Consider the following 21,506-nt stretch of genomic DNA (forward strand, 5'->3'; position numbering starts at 1 on the left):
TAGACAAAACGATAACAGTTTCTTTCTATCAACACAAAATAAAAACCGTCAATTTATATTAACAAACATAAACGGGAAATCGATACAATGGATGGCGCTAAATTTTAATTCATTTTAACACAATAACATATGGTTTTATATGCTTGAAACAACAACTAAATCTAAAAATTGATATTAAAGTATCATTGAAACAAAAAGAATTGTTTATTTAACGCGCACAATAATTATTCAGTGGTTGCTTGCCTTCGACGTCACTGATTTTTTGCCGTGGCTCACATGTCCCGCAGATCATAACGAAACACATAATCTCCAAATGCGGCACGTGTCTCGGTGGAACGTTCAGAACATCTCGTATCTGCGCGAGTGTTCGTGATGAACCCTCAGAGCTCGTGCGTGTTGTTCAACACGATGAACTCTGCTAGGAACAGGGTCTTCTCCTTCGTCTCCGTCGCGGTACACTCTCTCTCAGCCAGTAGATGGCATTCCTAGGGACAAGATTACATGTTTAGAGATCGAAACATTTCACGGACTCATTTCGTGATTTGCTGAAATTCTAGTTATTATACTATTGTGATTTTTTTTTGGTATAGGTAGAGACCGGAAAAATTCGCGAATTCATTTCGCAATAGGATAAAATACAAATAGTTATACCTCAGTGCTGCCTCTGCTATTGGCTCACAACTAACCTGGATGACTCTGGGCCAATGAGAAACACCCAACCAAAGCTTTATCGAATCACAGGTCGCTACGTTGGGACGTCTCACAAGACAACAGCCAATGAGTGTGTGACATTTGACCGAGTGTGCGTAGAATTATGCAGTTCATCCTGCAGGTCATTGAACCCGCGAATTTTTCCGGTCCCTAGGTATAGGTTCGCTGTTAATATGGTGTCTTGGCCAAATAGGTACTCTCAATAAAAGAAGTATCGAATCACACGTAACCCAGTTCAGACGCCTCGCAGGTCAGCAGCCAATGAACAGGCGACGTTTGCGTGAGTATGCAGAGGATCGTGGAGTTTATCTTGGAGGTTATTGGACACGCGAATTTTTTTTCAGTTCCTGTGTATGGGAATTGCGATAAAACATAAATAACGTCGCAAAGCATGTCAGTACGTCATATCTATACTAATATTATAAAGCTGAAGAGTTTGTTTTTTGTTTGTTTGTTTGAACGCTCTAATCTCAGGAACCACTGGTCCGATTTGAAAAATTATTTCAGTGTTGGATAAAACATTTATCGAGGAAGGCAATAGGCTATATTATATTATCAATAACATTAGGGATCCTTACTTAAAGTCCAATTTAGAATCAAATGCGTTGGAGGGGGTTAGATACAACATGCAGTACACGTACGAAGTGTGTGTTGACAATGCCGCAGGCGCTAGAAGTTAATTTCCTATTGCCTATTAACATTGTTGCCACGCACTAGATGCCTTATCATTCTTAATTTTCCCATACAATTAAAAAACACCCGCGTGGTATTAACAACGAAGCAATCAGTACCCTCATAAGAGTTCAATTAGTATTTAAATACTTTTTATCACTTTAAATCGCAAACCTAAACTATTTTTTTCCTCTCTCTGTGTTTAATTTGTTTGTCTTTTTCTTTACTAGGATTATTTTTATTATTTTTAATTAATTTTCATTTTTCGGACCATCAATAATTTTCCTCTCCCGTTACAATTCTGACAAAGACTTGTATGTATGTATGTATATATGTATGTATGTGTGTATGTATGTGTGTGTGTGTATATATATATATATATATATATATGCGAAATACCACTCACTGACTCACTCATCACGAGATCTCTAAAACAATACACCCGATTGACTTGAATTTTAGCATAGTTACTCATTTTGTGATGTAGACGCTCACTAAGAACGCATTCTGCGGAAATCCGATCCCAAGGGGAGTTTCGGGGGCGTAATATATCAAAATTTCCAGTTTTTTGTAGGAAATAACCATGGCAACGGCTGTTGCTTTGTTGATGCTTCATTCGTCTCTATGGCAACGACTATTTCATTGTTAGTGCAGTCTTCATCACCGTTGAAATTTTGCGGGTACTTTAAATATCAAAAATTGCCCTTTTTTTCAAGTATATATATTTTACAGACTTGAAACTTCACAGTAATGTTCCTTATGTTACGCAGGATGACATTTTCCGAAAATTAGATCCCATGGGTGGTTAAAACCAGGCAACAGTGGGTACTTTGTCTGCATGAGATTTTGCATTGTTCATGCCTTCTGCGTCTCCATGGCAACGGGCATCGCGCGGCAGTGGCGTACCCACAAGGAGGGGCATGTATAATGAGCGGCTCAAGAGTGATCTGCCGGTAGACTGCCGTAGCGATAACGGGTACATCAGTTGTACGTTGCGTGCACGAGTCGGGAAACCATCGGTGCTATTCATTTTCTCTCCGATACATTATACAGCATTGTAATAAATTTACACTGAATTTTTTTTTATTTACCATTACTGTAAATGGTAGATGTGGCTTAAATTTTTTCCATTAGTATAGCCGTGCGAAGCCGGGTCGGGCAGCTAGTAACACATAAATGATAATAATTCCTCCATTTAGCGCCGAAATGTAATTTAAATCAATCATCAATTTGATAAAACTTAACTCAAATTACAAAAATGGATTCTTTTATAATGATAAATAATTGACTGTAATTCATCCAGCATGAAATGTGTGCCAGTATATTCAAACTAAATGGAGTGGAACAAATAAGTATTACGTAGCTTGATCTTGCATCCCTTATTAGTAACACTCTTTTTACATTAATGACAAATTCATATGTTTTAAAAACACAAATATGCGTTATTGTACTTTGATTTTCTGAATAGTACTTGCCAGACTTACTTATTACTATTTTTATTGTATACGTTTATAAGACATCAATCAAAAAGAGATTTTTTTATGAAATATTTTTTATTTTTTTTCATATTTTTTTTCAAATAATACACTATATTTATGAATTAAGAGAGGGTGTTAAAAAAAACAATAACACTGAAATCTTCTTTCTTAAAAAAAATTTTCTCCAAAAATAAAACCATAAAATCTTGTCCCTAGTAATAGAGGATTTATTTTTATGTCTGACGTGTCGTCGTACAAAGTGAGGAAAGTCGAGTAGAAAGATAATCGGCCTTGGCCCGAAGTGAGGAACGAAGCCGGTAGTGATTCAGGGGAGCCGCGGGGAATCGAAATCAAGATGGATGGACCTGGATGAGCTCGGGACGCTGCCGGTGCGACTTCGGGCGGCGGCACGGCCCTGCTGGGGCCTGGCAGGGCCCCCAGGACCTCACACCTGGGACCCCGCCTCCTGGGCCCTGGGCGGGCGGTCCATCAGTCCTGGGGACCGCCCCGTGGTCCCGACCCCGCAGGTAATTAGTGGCCCGCGCGCGTCACGTGACCCGCCGGGGACCCCACGCCTTGCGGGCAGGACTCGAGTCGCAGGGCCGCCGCATCGTGCGGCAACACTGTTGGAAACTACAGTCGATTAGAAGGACTTTCCAACGAAGAACCCACCTGAGATAAAACGAAGAGTTATTCGTTATTTCAAATAACTGAATCTCCTTAGAAACCGCGCCGTATTTCCACTTCAGAGTTACATGTTTGTTTCGTTCTCACCGAAGGTAGACAAAAGAAGAGTGTTCTCACTGTAGGCTATACATCGCAAGTTTTTTTTTATGATTTGTTAATGTACCAAGAATAAATAGCCTTTTGGATTCATGCTCAGAGTAAGTTAACCCAGCGTACGTAAAATTACGAAGATAGCCGGAAATTTACGAAGATCTCTGGATAATTTGTGATCAGCGTTATTCGTAAATTGGAGGTGAAAATTTTTAAAAATTATGGATCCACGATAAGTTTTACATTTTTTAGTCCTAAATACGGGTGATAATCAGTAATTAAAAAGAAAAATTAATGTAGAAATGAAACAGTTTGTAATAGCAGTTTTGTACTTTCCTGGCTTTAAGATGTACATCGCTTGGATGAGCTAAGTACAACTGACGTATTTTGTTTCGTTTATAACCCCAATATTGAATTTAACGATGGCGTTTTTGCTTGAAGTTTCTACATCAGTTGAACAACTTTTAGTTATCTGTTTTTTTTTTTTTTTTTTTTTTTTTTTTTCGCTGTCTGAAGGTGAAAAACAGGCTAGAATCTTTTCTCGAATGATTTTACAGTATGGTGAGAGTTGTATGAACCGCGGAAATTTTTACAAGTGGTTAGAACAGTTCGAAAAAAGTCTAACCTCAGTGACAGACGAGCCACGTCCCAGCTGGCCAGTTGAAGTGTCAACTCCTTCGCTTGAAACCCGCACTGACGACATTATTCGTGAAGACCGACGCGTTACAGTTTAACACACAGCAAAAAAATGCAGTAAGTGTTGGCACATTTCATTACGTTATCAATAAAAATCTCAAGTACAGCAAAATAAGTGCATTGTGGGTCCCGCGAAACAGTTAACGCAACAACTCGTATAAATACAAAGTAATCTACGTTAAAAATTATGCAACTTTGTAATCTACATCTCCCATCTGGAACAGTCTTGACTAGGAAGCTAGACACAAAGGTCTACCAATATATTAAAAAAATCTAATTTAAAGAAAGTGGATTCTCTAAATCCACGAACATGTAACCAAGGGAGTTCTGAATGAACGTGAGAGTGAATCAGAGAATGACAGTGTAATAATAGGAATTTTAATTAAGTTTTTAATATTATTATATTTAATACATAATTTCATATGGTTTATGTTAGTAATAAACTTGGATGTTGATTTGGTAGATTGTTCATTAGTAGGTAGTTGTAATTTGTAACTGATAACTGTGTTATTTCATGTTTGATTCCTAGTTATAACTTGTTATACGTTGTTTATGTCTCATGGTTCAGTGAAAGAGAAGACATACACGGTATAATTGCGCCAAGAAAAACATTTTATGGGCTCTTAAACAGTAGTGCTTATCAAAAATTTTGCTGATATAATTTATCCGTTATAAAAATATAATAATGTATATTATTTATGTACATACATGTATGTTGTATAGCATATTCAAGTATTTAATATTTTACTCTTTCAAGAAGCAACTATATACTATTCAAAATCTAAAACTAATCATTTGCATGTAAATAGTTTTCATAACTTTAAAAATTCTCTTTTAGCACAGCCAGCATAGGTAGATTACGGAGTACATATTTCTTCTGGAAATATTTTGGGAACTTCTATAAAATTCTGGAACCTTTTAAGAACTTAATATACATAACATATTTATATTCTCCAATATTACAAAATTATCGATTAAACATTTTCTTACTTTCCATGCAGTAAAATATTATAAATGTTTTTTAACTCAATCCATTCAGCATTGAATCGCTTAGAATGAATTACATATTATGCCAATATAAGTAATTGGTCAATTTTTTGACCTTCAAAAACTATTTTTGCACTAATAACGTGGTTGTATAAAAATTTTCTTTGCGCCAAGGTTTAAGATAATAATAAGATTGTTAAAAATAAATTTGAACGGTTGGATACTAATAAAGTTTTGATTTTTTTATTATTTCAACACCTGTTTTTACGATAGTAATTCGTTTCATCAAAATGTGTTTCAGCCAGTTTTAGATAAAATTTAGGATGCGTATAATAAATTATAATGGATTCGATAGCATATTTGCAAACTTTAATATTTCCATCCCTTGCCGTAATGGTAAGTTAAATAAAAATTGATTTTAACAAAAGTTTTAGATAATATTTATAAAGTTAAATAAAAATAGGAATGGAGTTGATAGCTTACATGATAGTTAATTTTTATTTATTTGCTTATTCCAACCCCACGTTTTTTTAACGCGTTGCAATATTTGTTTGTAATAATTTAAATTGTTTCAGACAAAAAATTTATATAAAAGTTATCAGTTTTACAAACAATTTGAACGGATTTGATATTGCAATTACTAAGGGAGCTATTAATTTTGATTTCCTGCAACCCCTGTTATTTTCCACTCCTTGTAGTATAAAATTTATTTCAGAAAAAATTGTAGATAATATACGTTTTCAAAATAAATTAGAATGGATTTAATAATGTGCATGGTACATAATTTGATTTTTTTAAATCATACACCTGTTTTTAAATCCTATTTCTGCAATGTTCGTTTTATCAAAACATGTTTTTGACAAATGCTTTAGATGAAAATTATACAATTTACAAATAATTTGAATGGATTCGATAGTGCACTTAATAAGGGAGTTACGAATTTCTTTGTTCTCCAAACCTTGTTCCCTGCCCCCTCCCTTGCATTTGTGGCTGGTCGTAACAAATATGTATTTACACATAAATTGTGGTATTACCCCTATAAGTTATAATACTTTCAAACGGATGTGATATTCATAATGTTATAAGAGTTATACCGATTTGTCTATTTTTTTTTAATACCATTGCCATTTCTACCCCTTTGGTCGAATATTGCCCATTAACGACCTTGACTGAGATTTACCATGAATATATTTTGTGTATCAGTTTAGAAGTGATTTGCGAAAAATTACGGCAGTTATTGTGTTCCTAAAAATGTAATATATTTAAACTTTAGCGTTGACGATGGTTTTTGGGTCTATAGACTAAGAAACAAAAATCTAAAATAATATTTCTGGTAGTCGCACCATGGAAACGGCTACAATATATAGTACTTCTTCGGAACCTAACAAAACTACATGACTTTTGCCATTTTAGAATGGTTCACAATTTTTAATGTCTTATGTAGCAAATTGCCTTTATTTAAATGTTATTATAATACTATTTAGAGCCCACTACCGTCATAAAATAGACATATATTTTTAATAAAAAATATATCTGGGTATTTCTTGGGTAGCACTAATAACCTTGCAATGCAACAAGTAATTAGTAAAAAAGAACGAAAAATAAAGTTGATTGCATCAGAATATTTTGTGACGAAAAGGACATCTAACCTGTTAACTGCGTTTACTACAGCTGGAAAATATAAAACGCTCTTTATTATAAACGACTTAACCAATATAGTATCAACTATATTAAATATTTAAAGGAAATAAATAAATTCCAAAACAGAATATAAACCGTATGAATATTAATGTTATGATAAGATATAATTAATGCATCAATTACATTTTTAAAATTAATGGTCTATGTGTTACGTTCGTTACCCATTTGAATGCCTAAATACTTTTCCTACGTAAAAACTAAATTTTTTGCAAAAACGAAATAAAAACTAATTACGATGTAGGGATCAACTCCAGACATTTACAGTTGTAATAAACCACCTTGACTTTCACAAGAGCCGGGCTACTTGTGAAAATCTGGTGTTATAAATGTTTATTTCTGCATATTTTGTTGCCCCCTCTACTAATTCAACGGAAAAGTTTATTTTTTAAAATCTAATAAAAAATTAAGCTACTTCTTGTGCATGTTTATTTAGGCCGTGTTTGTAAACTATGAAAAAAAGGCAAGTACGCTACAAACATAATGTGCAAAAAGTTATGAAACGGCGTATTCAAGTACCCGTTTATAAATAAAGCAAAACGCAAAATTCTAATGGAAGTATTTGCCAACTTTCAATGTATTGCGTTTCGGATTCCGTTGACAACTTTTATATTTTAAGGAAAGTGTTTGGAAAACTTTCAAAAATGCAGAGGTTATGTGTACAGTAGGCTAAGATTTTATTTTTGCGTTATACAGATCATGTTTTCACTAACTATACAGTAGAAAAATGAAAACAAATATCGCTTTAAATAAAATTATTATTCATTTCGCAAGTTCTAATGCAAATTAATAATTATAAACGAAATGTCCGATTGACATTTGGTGGTTTCTTGCAACTTGTGTGTTATATAAAATACCGTAGTTTTCTTACGCATGTTACGTGCTCCGTCCTTCCACTCTTGCGTTTCATACGAATTTTACATTTTCATTTTTAATGCTTAAATTTAAAAAAAAAAACACACGTATAGATAAATATTTACATTTGCCATGTATTGCTTATAAACATATTGCAAGAATAAATATTGTTAGTAAACGTCAGTTAGACGTACTCGTACTAAATTAATTCCTTTTTAAAGCAATAAAAAATTATTGAGTCAACACATTTTATTTCTGACATCTCATTCATATATTTTAATCTTTAGTTTTCCATGAAATATGTTATGAATTCTTGTTCTAACAATGCTCTTTTAAATAACGTGTGACTGCTAGTTCTGACTCGTTTATTTCCTCTTCTCTTATATTTTCACATGTTAAATTTTCGTTTAAGGGTGTTGTAGTACTTTTGGACTCCAGTCTTTCACAGAAAATGGAACCTTCGCTCAACGAAATGAGATTTAATCTCCCAGAGGATGTCAAAGAAGATGGGACGAGCAAATAGACCACACGAACGACATTGTAATAGAATCACTGCCGCCAGATAGAGAGAAGATTTATTTAGCATTTTCGGCTTTTTCTTCCAGACTCCTTACAAGAACTGTTTTAGCTGGAAGGCTTTAAGCCTCTTGCAGCACATTTTTTATAAATAAAATCATCCTAATAAGTTGAAAAATATTAAAGGAATATAAGCACAAAAACTTTTATTTTCCGTTTTAATGACACTCATTAATTTTATTCATAAATGGTGCCTTATAAAGCTGGTTCATTAATTATTGTGTGTGACCCTAATAAATCTAAACATAACACGTTTTTAAATATTTAAAAAAAAACATTTATATACCATCAAGAGAGCATTATTTTTAGCAGCGTCTCATTTTTCGTTTGTTAACACGGTTTTATTAACTCGGTAACTTGTCTGTCTGTTCGGTACAAATTTTTCAATTAATTTTAAACCAACATACCAATGAGCTAGAGACTTGAAACTTTGATCATAGCTCAGAACTGGGTATCAATGAAATATTAACTTGGTTTATTGTCTTTCTGTTTGTTTTGTCTGTTCGGTACTTATTTATTTATTTTTTCTTTAGTTTAGCAATGCCCCCGAATTCGTGGGATTAGGCTATGAGCCGAACAGAAGAGTGTTGCGGGATGCATAACGCAGCACTCCGCAGGCGGGGTTTACATCACCGACTGCTCCAGTCAGTTGTTTAAAATCGATTGCCAAATTTCACAACGCAAGGCTAAAAAGCAGAAAAAATAATTAAATAAAAAATATGTGTACTACATCACGTTTTTGAAATAGACTAAAAGTATAAAATTATTTATCCTAGACTTATACAGATTCCTAATCCCATTACAGATTATCCTGAAATTTTGTGATTGTGAATATTTAATAGCTATGAAAATACTTGTAATTTGTAAAACAAAAAAAAAAAAGGTGGAACGCATGCAAAAGAAAATAGTAAGGAGTGTAGGGTGTAGCTATCGTTTAGAAAACTCACACGACAGTTCATATCATTTGCAGGACAATAAAGTTGTTAGTGACATACGTTAAATATTCATGCATCAATTATTTATTACATGTTATAAATATTACCAATAATTTTATAGCTATTAAAAATGTACAATCACAAATATTCAGGACAATCTCTAATGGGGTTAGTAATCTGTATGGGGTTATGAATCTATCAATGGGGCTAGGATAAATTATTTTATGCTTTTTAGTTCATTTAAAAAAAATATTTTTTGAATAACTTCAACGTCACCTAATCATGTAATGGTTGCGTGATCAAAAGTTGAAGTCACTTTGGTTAATAATGGGCTGACTAAAAAAAAACAGATTATATAGAAGTCGGCTAGAAGTTTGTTTAATGGCTTGATAAGAACTCGCTAAAAAGAATAATGGCGTCCTGATGTGAGTATTGTTAAACAAAACTATAAACAGTAAATCAGTGTACCAAAATGGCGTAACATATGATTTAAAAATGTTTGTTTTACCTGCAGGGACAATTCTATTGATTTTAATATCTTTCTACGGCAATATTATGTCCTAAAAACACAAGACTGATCTATATGTCAGCAGGCTCTATGCTTACGGAGCGGCCGTTTACAGCAATTCATCTGACCCCTCTAAGGAGCAATTGAATATGTTACCAATTTAAATATGCAACTTTTAAGAGGCAGAATTATTCTTAAACATTTTTATTATATAATCAATGACTTTTGGTGATTTTTTTTATGAATGTTTATGTTTGGTTTGCGTGTCTGCTGCGTCTGGCGACGAGTCATCATCGCAGGAGAGCACCAATCAGGACACGGAGTTTGAAAATTAAATAAATTTAAACGTTTAAGATTCTAAAACTTCTTCTATGCCAAGCCACCATTTAAGCATGTTAGGTGTCTAGAAGCAAAGGACGACATTGGCTAGCATCTAAGATGTCCGCCTATATGTGCAAGGCTATGAGACGGAGTGCATTACTTACGTTACTAACCCATCTCTGCTGTCCTTTTAAGCGGTTACATTAAATAATGGCATGAATCCAAAGATAAATTTTCTCAACATTTTAATTGCGTGCCAGATTGTTTAAAGTTTCTTAAATATGCAGTAAAACTGTTTATTTTGCAATTTTAATGGGTGGGAATATTTAAGAGATTTTTATCGAAAAAAAAAAAAAAATTTTGTGGTCAAAATAAAGTGTTTATATCAACTCATGGTAAAATACGTATAAACCAATCGTGCAGATGCTGATTTAGTTTTATGTATATATATGAAGATATTTAAGTTATACTAATTTATTTATTTTCTGGTGAGTTTAATATCGATCTTTATAAATTACACAATATATTTATTTACATGGCTGTGAAATACAAATTTTTCGGTGATAAACCGATGGGAACAGACTGTGGTATTTTATAGATGGTTAGAAAAATTTTATGTTTTTAAATTTTTCGTGATTTGAAGAATACCTGAAACCCCGCCAAACGAAGCAGAAGATAGAGCAGGACAGATAGCGCATGTGTTTGCGACAGGGAAAACGTCGTTAGGCGCGCCCGTGCTTGACTTAAACCTCCGACTAACGACTATCCTCGCGGTCTGGTTACCTTGACAACCTTCAAGAGTTTAGTGCGTAGCGGGCCAAATGGTTTAGGGGGGGGGGGGGGGAGCTTGTCGGCATGAACGTCAAGAGTGCCGTCAAACATCACTGGACTCCTCGTTAAACTAACTGTCCTTGAGCTTCGCCTCCAAGACACGGGACAACGACAGCTGTGAGCTTAATCGTGTTTGCTCTACATACATACATCCTCTTGCTAGCACATCGTTATGTAGGCCTACAGCTTCGATGGGTCGATCAACAAGACGACTCCAGTCTGCGATGGCAGTTGGATGATATCGACTATTTGTTGACGTGACAACGTCTAATAAATCGATGAACGCCGGCTGCACGCACGAAAAAGTGTAATGTTACGCACATTGTTCCGTTACGCTGTGTCCCGTTACGCTCATTGTACGCTTGCGCCGCATCTATCTCTCTTCCACTCGATTGGCCTATGCGTCCGAGGAGAAGAAATACAGCGGCAGCACACAACTTACATCTACACGTGACCTGTTTCGTCGACTGTTTATAAAGTGAAGTGAAAAATTAATGCGGTTTTCATTGCTTATTACAACAACAATTTCGGCAATAAAGGTTAATTATTCTTGCATTTTAAAAATCTGATTACTAGTAGATATAATTTCAATTATTTATTCTTTTATTATTAAAATAAAAATGATTAAGTTTTATTCATAAAGGTATGCAATCATTTCATCAATGTTTTGTTATGACGTCACGTTAAACTATCGTCCGTAAACCGACTTTACAGACAACCAATTTTTTTTATGTGTTATGTAGTCTACAGCTTGCACCGACGGCCATACGCCAATTTCCCATATTCGAATATCTTTATGATATCTTTATCAATCAAACATCTGCATTGAAATTTACACCCATGCCTTACCTGGGCCATTCGAACCCAGAGCCCCTGGCAAAGTAGGCCGGTGTGCATCCGACTACGCTACGTAGGTCGGCTATCGACTCAAAACCACCCTCTACTACTGAAAAGACCCGTGATAATGTTGCTGACATTACGTACTCGCTGAGCTGGTATTTGCAAGTCAGGAATCAAGTCAGGAATCCAATGGCTTTAAAGAAGCAATTCAAACAGCAAAACATTGTAAAATCAAAAGTGCGTTACGTCGATTTCCTGTACGAGTAGGCTGGATTTATGTTTATAAAACAACAAAAATTATTATTAATGAAATATGCACTATAACAGAGTAAATGTCTTAGATTGTACGAGTATAAGCTAGTTTTCTCGACTTTAGGCATATAAACGAAATTTAACTTATAACATTTATATCGGAATTTGTTTAAAAAATATACAGCTGTTTTCATACATCGTCAACCAAAAGGCAGAAAATAATACATAAAAAATTTTCTTTTTTTAATATTCTCTATTTTGCTTACTGAGGTTATAAACCCATAAAAAAATTTCAAACACGTTTTAAAGCCATATTGTAATATACTTACAACTAAGTATATAATCAGATGTTAATGTTTATTATAATTGAGATCTTACACCCGTGAAAACATGATTGGCAGTGTAATTTCCGTTAAGTACATAATTATATTGGGTGATCACCAAGTAGCATATTTCAACTGGCATTTTGCTGCACATAGTGCGTAGAACAATACATTTTTACTTCAACAAGCAATGCAGTGAAATGGTCTATTTTTTACTCATAAAAAACATTAAAAAGTAAATAATTTTTCAGTTTAATTTCTATATTAATTTACTTGAAACTTAACTGGGTGTAAAAGAGGTCAAAATGATTTAAAATATATGTCGAGTAGGAAAAATCATTAAATCTGGGTTTATTTCGAATAAACATAATAAAGTTTCCACAGAAAACATTTTTATGTGTGCACTACATCAAAAACCTATTTCTGAGTTGAACGTAAGGTTTAATTTTTTTTATGACTTAAATGAATAACTGTGTGTTCTCACACAAGTGTTTAATAATATGTTGTTTATTATCCCTCTGTGTTATTTAAAAACTATTAAATATTTTTTTTATTTATACTTGAAGTGCTGAAAGTTTAGATTATAACACAAAGGATTAACATTTTAGTCGGAAAAATTTTGTTCGATGAATGCTTTTAAAATTCAAAAGTCTCTTCTATTGCTTTTAAAAACTTTGTGTGCTTTTTTCCTAGAAAACATAAGAAAGTTCAAGGAATTATTGGGTAAATAAGAGAAAAAAAATCGAACGTGCAAAATGGTTCAACTTAATTGTAGGATAAAAGGTGGTGTGAGGAAAATCGATTTAAATGAAAATAGCTATCACATTAAAGCCCATTTAAAATAACAGGTAATAAATACTACTGTGACTGTAACTGATCCTCACTATACAGAATGTTGTAAAAGAAAACCACCCCTGAGAGCTTCCAGATGATATTTCTGCAATATACATTGTAGGGAATAGATAATATTTGGTCTTATGTTACTCTTATGTCCATTTCATTTAAATAAACATCAATGCGTGCATATATTCTAGGTGAATTCAATCATGCCAACTCGTAATTTTAAATGCAAAAGCCTGTTAAACTGGCGGACATTATCCGAAATAACTTAATGGTTGTAACATTCTCAGAACTGTCCGCAGGTTGTTGAACAACACACTAACCTTATTGACAACGAGCTCCCGGTGACATATATGCTATAATTGTTAATAGCTGTGTTTTAATGGGGTTTTGTGTAAGTGTGCAAACACGTTAAAGACAATTGGCATTGAACTGATCATTTAATTGAACTAAATCATCTATGAATTGTATAAACACTTAACCATAAAATATTTGCTTCATTTCCTAGGTATTTTACTTTCTCCCAAAAAAATGTTGGACAGAGACCAAGAATTTGTAGAAAATATTTTTTGTATATATATTTATAACTCCCATGTTTAGAGACGTTAATTTTTACAGAGTTATCATTATATGTCTTACATGCATTAAGTTTTTTATTTATTAGATCAAACTTGATGTTTAAATTTCAAATAAAATTACATTATAGATTTAGATATGTGGGTACCATTATTTTTCTATTTAAAGGAAAACTGTAATGGACTCGTTCTATTTACTATAGTGACTTTATTCATTTATCTAAGCTATGGGAATAAAAACATACAATTTTTTATGTTAAAATGCAGGTTAGGTTTTGACTTTCTAACAAATGCACTCAACACCGCTTTGTGTGACTTCATAATATATGTCTCTACTTAATCATTTCATAATTTATATTTTATTACAAAAAAACTGCTACCTGTTTCATTAAGATGTATGTAAACTATATCATAAAATATTTAAAAGTTAATAATATCATTAAATTCTATAAATGTTCCGTAAAAAATATTAAAAAATTTACTTCTAACCTCAAACATGTTGCAGTCGTTAAATTTTTTTTTTGTTTGCATGATACCTACTTTTTTAAAAAAGTATGAAAAATTAATACTTATACACCCTTTTAATCTAAAGGATGCAGCATGCACAGTTAGGTTTCGGAAAATTTTGTTTTGTATTATTTTTTTTGCGCAACCTTGGTTCATTAGAGACTTTGATTTTATGTTGTATGAATCATATAATTATGTTGATTTTAAACGTGTATAGATTGTAGTATAAATAATTAACATTAATTAAATTACAGTACTTGTATCATCGCTATGAAAAAATATAATTTCATAATGTACCTTTTTAATAATGATAACTAAGATATATCCAAAACATATAAATATTCAAATATCTCAATATTTACATCAAAAAAATTTGGCTTTCTTCGTTTGTTAATGTGCTCGCAAAAACGTCTACGATCTTAACATTAAATTGATTTTTTTAAGGTAAGTAAATCAAACTGGAAATAAATTTTATTTTATTTGGAAAGTTTTCAAAATATCATACTAAATCGAGTATTCCGTAGCAGCACAGTTTCATTTCAATTTATGTCTGTATATCTTTTTTTTTTTCAACTAATCCGTGGAGCACATCTTGCCATCACGTCTCGGTAACTTAGTTTCCGTTTCCACTCTTGAGAAAAGATAGAGGTGGTAACGATTTTTCAGGCCGAAAAATGGCGGAGAAAAACAACCAAGGCAAAGTAAGTATTGCTATAGCTTCCATCGCGTTTTCCTAAACAAATCCAATGTTTTTAACAAAACAATTCAAACAGAACAAACGAATTATTTAAAAGCACGTTGCGAAGATTCACTGTGAAAGCAAGCTATTTGTATGTATTAAAAAAATCATAAATGAATAAGTTATTCATAAATCATGCAAAATGAAGAAAATAATGTCTCTGATTTTACGAGTTAAGGAAACTTTCAATTATAAATTTAAAAAATTTAAACATATCAAAAAGGTTCTAGTGTGGTAGTTAAATGCTGTTTAACATTTAGTACTAAAAATAATGTCGGTCATCGCAATTAAGTCACATTCATGTATGATTAATAATCCGTCTTCACACGGGCTATCTGGTAGACAAAAATTATAGGACCAAGAAAAATACTTTTTTTTTTTTTTTTCATAGCTATTGGGAGTGGTATTTTGACTGCAACCAATATCAAATTCCTCTTAATTCGTTTTTATTAACGCAGTGATATACTTTTTTTGTTACAGCGCCAGTGGCCTCTGTACAAGAATTATTTGGTCAAGAGTTTTCTTAACAAGTATTGTTGGTCAAATCTTTCTTGGCCATTGAAATAGCGCCCTAATCCTTTATTTCAGTCCAGGTGATATATTATTTGCACACACAGTTTCAGTGAAAATTGTTAAGCCTCAGAAATAACATTAAATTATGTAAATTGTTACCTCTTTTCACAAAATTCTGAAAATATTTGTTTTCAAACTTAATAACTCATTTTTGTAATACCCAGAAATACTTTTTTTTATATCTTCACACTAAACACGCCTTGAATTTGAGTTTAAAAATCCTTCTCGAAATTAATTTTCAGGATTTAGAACGAGTAAAATCTTTATGAACAAACTCAGTGGATATAAAAGTTAGCACTAAAATATTTTAAAGATTTTTAACGATAATATTTTTCATTTCAATAAAATTAACTTTTAAAATTAATCTAATTCCATTGCAATGTTTAATGTCTTATTTAGGAACAAATAATAGTATTTTTTCATTGAGTAATATTATAAACAAAATTGTTTAAACTTTTAAGTTTTTTATTAGAAAAGCTTCATTTTCAAACTTTTTAATGGATTTACTTTTGGTTATTTTGTATAGGTTTGAATTTTTTGTAACAGTATTACTGAATATTATAAAAAGAAATAAGCTTTGTGAAAATTTAGCGCTAAATAATCATAAATACCATTTATATCACAGCAAGGCTATGATCACTTAGAAAATAGGGTCATGAGACTAGTTATAAGTGAAAGCCAGTGTAAATTAATAAAATTTTTATATTCTATATCAACTAAAAATTAAAACACAAAATAACAAAAGACATAATAATATTCGAATTGGTGTTTAAGAAAATGTCTATATTTTTTATCGCTTTACAATTCAAACGAGTGTATTGCTTGTAATAATTAAATACACAAAATTATTACAAATTCCTTCTAAATAAATTTTAAAACAATAATTAAATAATAAAGATACACATATTTTAATACGTTTTGATTGGTCTTTAAGAAATAGGCATCGTTATGAGTGGCCCGTTTTTGAAATAATTGCTCGTAAAAATTAAGTAATACTATACAGCATTTTTTTAAAACTAAAAACTAAGTGTTTTGGAAGGGGTCCGTGTTAGGGAGGAGACTAAGTGCGTCGCCTATACACCTAATAATGCCAGGTTTAAGCCATGCAGGAGAGTTAGCATGCATCATGTGCTTTGTTCGGGTATTGACCAGCCATGGCAGCGATTGATGCCATGACTAACTCCCCTCACTCTTAATTCTAGACTATAAATAACTACTAGATAAGTTGGGTCCATGTAAAATATGCATATACACAGGGAAAATCCTGGGCACTTACAGGCAGGTTGCAAAATTCATGCATTAACCAAGCAGGTTGGCTACGTGAAACAGAGGGATGGTTCAGTTAGAGATTTGGACAAAGTAGAAAGAGTCTGCCATGCGGGGGTTGGGCGCTTGGACATTATGTCCGCATTGGGTTTGGGGGGAACTAGTTTTTTTGGAGGTGACATTCTGTTGTTTACCATCAGGCAACCAGCCAGCCTGTCAGAAATTATGTAGTAAGTTCTTGTTTATTGTGTTTAATTAGCTTTAGACGTTATTTATATAACTTAATAATTAATACTTTTTAATTTACTTTTTTTCGTAAAAATTAAATATTGTACATATCAGATTGTCCTTCGTGATGCTTAATTGTTAAAAAAACAATAAACGTTAACTTAATCACCCCATTAAAGACTATTATTATTTTATTTACTAAAGAAATGCGTAATATATTAAACAGCTAAAGGCTTCCACAGTAGTTACTCTAACATAAAATATCACTGCATGCTGTTGTTTAACGTGCCAGGTTGATGGTATTTACGCCCGTGTGGGTTGGAACACCACATGCACGAGCTCTCGTGAGCCATAGGGAAATTGATACGCCATTTCTTCGCGAATCGGAGGTGTTTGGAGAGGAGCTACAATGAGAGGCTGAGGCAACCATTCCCAGCATCGTTGCCACCCACTCCCCCTGAACCTGAATCAGCTAGCATGTGGTTGAATAAGAGAAATTCCCATTCTAAAATTATCTTTCTGCGCTTAACAAAGTATATCCTGTGTGTGACCCCTCAGACAAGCCAGGAACCCTGTGATCTGGCTGAATTACATCCAACCTCTACTAGCTTTCAAGGCTAGTGGCGGAGTTGTAACGCCACTAACTGCGTTCGCCCGTCATTAGAGTGGTGACTCCTCAGGTCGTGCTCCAAGCTGCCAGTGCGAGTCCCCACCGCGCGACCTGGGCTGGAAGAGGAAACCTCAGCGGGGAATCCAAGCATCACATAGGTCGTCCCGCACTAATGCCTAGATTTTTCATGCACTTGTGGGCTTTTACGGTCTTTTTGAGCCCGTAAACTGACAAGATAACTGCCCCAGTGCTGTACGTAGGGGCCGCCTGGGTAACTGGGTCCGTAAGGCCAGCCCTTACCACCGACACGAGCTCCTGAGAGCCATAGGGGAATGGATATGCCTTTTCATCGCGTTTTGGAGGTGTTTGAGGAAGAGGTACGATGAGAGGTTGAGGCAACCCATCCCAGCATCATTGCCACCCACTCCCCCTTAACCGTATTCGGCTAACCTGCGATTGACTCGAGAACAACCCCTCATCAAGAGTATCAATAGGCGCTTATCCAAATGCATCACATCTCTAGGACTCCTCAGAAATCCCAGAGAGCCTGTAACCTGGCCGAAGCGCATCCAGCATCTACTAGCTTTCCGGGCTAGTACTGGAGCTGTTTCTCCCCCTACCTATGGATGGAGTGGGAACTCCTCAGGGCTTTGTTGTTTTAATGATTCTTGCCATGGGGAAGCTTGATTTAAAAGATTTTCATGAACAATGGCAATATCAAATGTCCATTAAAACCTTATAAACCATCACGACTTGCTCTAAGCGATCAGAGCCACCACCTTTAAGTGCGACTACTCACCATGTGACCTCAGCGGGGAGCCCCAGCTCTCAACATGGGTCGTCCCGCACTTTTCCCTAGATCTTACACACATTTGCGTTGCTTTTACGGTTTGTTAACCCGTAATCTAGCATGGTAACTGGTCTTGACCACAGTGAACACCCCAGTAACTGGCACCGATGTACCAGCCCCTCGAATACTCCACCGGCCCCTGGTGTCCCGAAGCTTGGAGTTGATTCCCCCGCAGTGTGACCCTTTCCAGAGAAGGGAATGTGCCCAGATTAACTATTACCATTTCACCTTTAGGATCTTCAGAGTGGTCTTAGGTATTTGGGTCCCAGCAGCCTGAGGGCCCGGCAGTGCTGACTCCTCAGGCAATGTTTCCAGAACAGCCTGCATAGAGGGGCTTCCCACCTCACCAGACACCTCTCTCGAAACTCTGAGGACGTGGAGGGACGTGGACTCCCCGGCAGAGCCCACTTTGGTGAACATCCTTGGTACCACGAGGAGGTAGCGAGTTTTCTGGTTGCAGAGATGCTGTATAATCGCCTCCTTGCACGCTTCCTGAGCTCATGTTTGATTCTGTCTTGGATACTAGAGCCAGCAACAGCTCTGACACCTTTCAGCAGAAGGCACATCCTTCCGAGGATGTCAGGACCATTCCCGTGTCTATTGACAGTGTTATTTCAGTTAAAGTCATTCCCATAAAAATGAATTCAATACAAAAAGATAAATGACTTCACAAAGCAAACTATTTGTAGCAGTCACTCACTATTAAATTGAGTCATTCGACTTAATTATATGTTTAGTATGTTTTTATAGAAGCCACTTTTTTGATATTAAAGGTTAATAAATAATTTTGGTTTCCAAACTAAGACTGCGTCTTTTCGTCTATAACTCTTTACCTTAAAGGGAAAACCATTTTTGATGTAACCACCCGAAACAATTTTTGCGTTAGATAGTTCTACTACTCCGTGCTGGAAGAAGCTTGTGCCAGCAGTCGGTGTTTTGCAGAGGTAAACGATCTCTCCGAGTTGATGTGGATCGATAACGACCATTACCCCAGTTTCTAAATTCGCGAGACACGCAGCTATTATTTCGGCCCCGTCTTATCTGACGAACAAGATGAGGAACGATGAAGAACAGAAAATGAATATCCGGAAACGACATGAACGAGGGCAGTTAATTTCTTTTTCATCTCAGGTAACAAAATTTACTGCCAAAAGTCCATAAAGTAATCTTTACATATAATCACGTTAAAAACTATCTTATAAAACACAATACAGGATGATCAAGCAATTTTCTAACACTTTTAAAAGATGGTAATGGCAATATCAATATGAGCAACTACTGTAAGCAATGTCGTCCGTAGTAAAGTCATTTGTCAGCAAACATGATTGATGTGTGTACGAAGACAGAAAATGAGCCTTATATTCCAGTACCTAACACAAATAAAAAGCTCTAATCACCGTTTATTGTAACTGATACAAGTCTGCTCAACAAACTTTAAATAACATCCATAGCTTTACATTTTTGGTCATACTATGGCAGCAACTATGTTTTCAACTGTAATGCAAATGACGCATTTCTGTATCATTAGTATGGTTTGATTCCATGAATATGTGCGCATGCCGAATATGTTCTCGTACAATCTGAAGCTATCAGATTTCTAAGTGTTTGTAGGTATTCCACAAAAAATTCTTAATTAGTTTACAATACAAACAGTATCTGGAAATAATATTTCAGGAAGCAGATAATTCGATATTGCTCATAAACAACATAAAATTCAGTCCAACATTATTTCCATCCGAAATGTAATGATTTATGGGTGAAATTTCTTTCAAGAATTATTTTAAGAAATGTTAAGTATTAACACGCCTATGCACGGCAAAACTTGCTCAAAATAAATAAGTATAATTGTTTCCTTTATCATTTTAACATATTACATAATTATACATCGTTTACTTTTTGTAGCCCCTAAACAAAATGGATATTTTATTTTATAACATGTATGTATGGTCTGGATTTATTTGATCAAAAATCACTTACGAAAGCAAAATCTAGTATTGTGAATATTATTTAAGTTTGAATCGTGATTCACTCATACCGTAATACCAAAGTTTTGAGCAATAAATAATATATTGTAAAAACACGATAATTTTTTTAACGTTGTTAGAGACAAAACCAATTTTCCTTATATGTTAATCTGTTTTATTTTTCTCCCTATATTTGGGGTTTCAGTTTTGTTTAGTTTGATCAAGATCGCAGGTTATAAATCGAAAACCTTAACTTTGCCACGAAAAAACCTGACAAACAAATAAATAAATAAATAAAATAAAAGTACTTCTTAACTTTTTGTTTCTACAGACAATATGTATCTGTAGTAGAATATTCGGCCACCATTATTGTTGAGTTCAAATTCAATACTGTTTTATTTAATATATTTATTGTTTGTAGAGATTAATGAACATCTCTCTTTTATAGCAAACATTTAACTTCATTATTTTTGTAATACCAGTTTTATACTGTCTATTGTATGCAAAATATGCGAAACATACTTTCCCTATAGAACATGGTAATCAAACTTGTATCCGTTACAGTTGGTGAAAGCAAAAAAAAAATATTTGTTTGTTTTATTCGATAAATCAGTGAAAACATGGGTTGATGTAAAGGGAATTAGAGGAATTAACTTATTTTCCATAAATTGAAAAAATGTCCATTGTTTTGTCGTTCCGTACGTTTCATTGAGCGCGGTATTCATGAACGCAGGCAACGCCAACACCTAGTGAAGATGGAATGTTTGGCTTTTCAGCAATCACCATATCATCAGATCACCGGTTATTGCATCCTCTCAACACCTTATAGCTGCAGTTTATGTTGTGTTTAATTTATTATCTCTCAAGTGTCGAATCAGATCGCTCGTGTGTTTG

Source organism: Bacillus rossius, chromosome 6 (assembly GCF_032445375.1).
Source record: "Bacillus rossius redtenbacheri isolate Brsri chromosome 6, Brsri_v3, whole genome shotgun sequence".
Taxonomy (NCBI): domain Eukaryota; kingdom Metazoa; phylum Arthropoda; class Insecta; order Phasmatodea; family Bacillidae; genus Bacillus; species Bacillus rossius.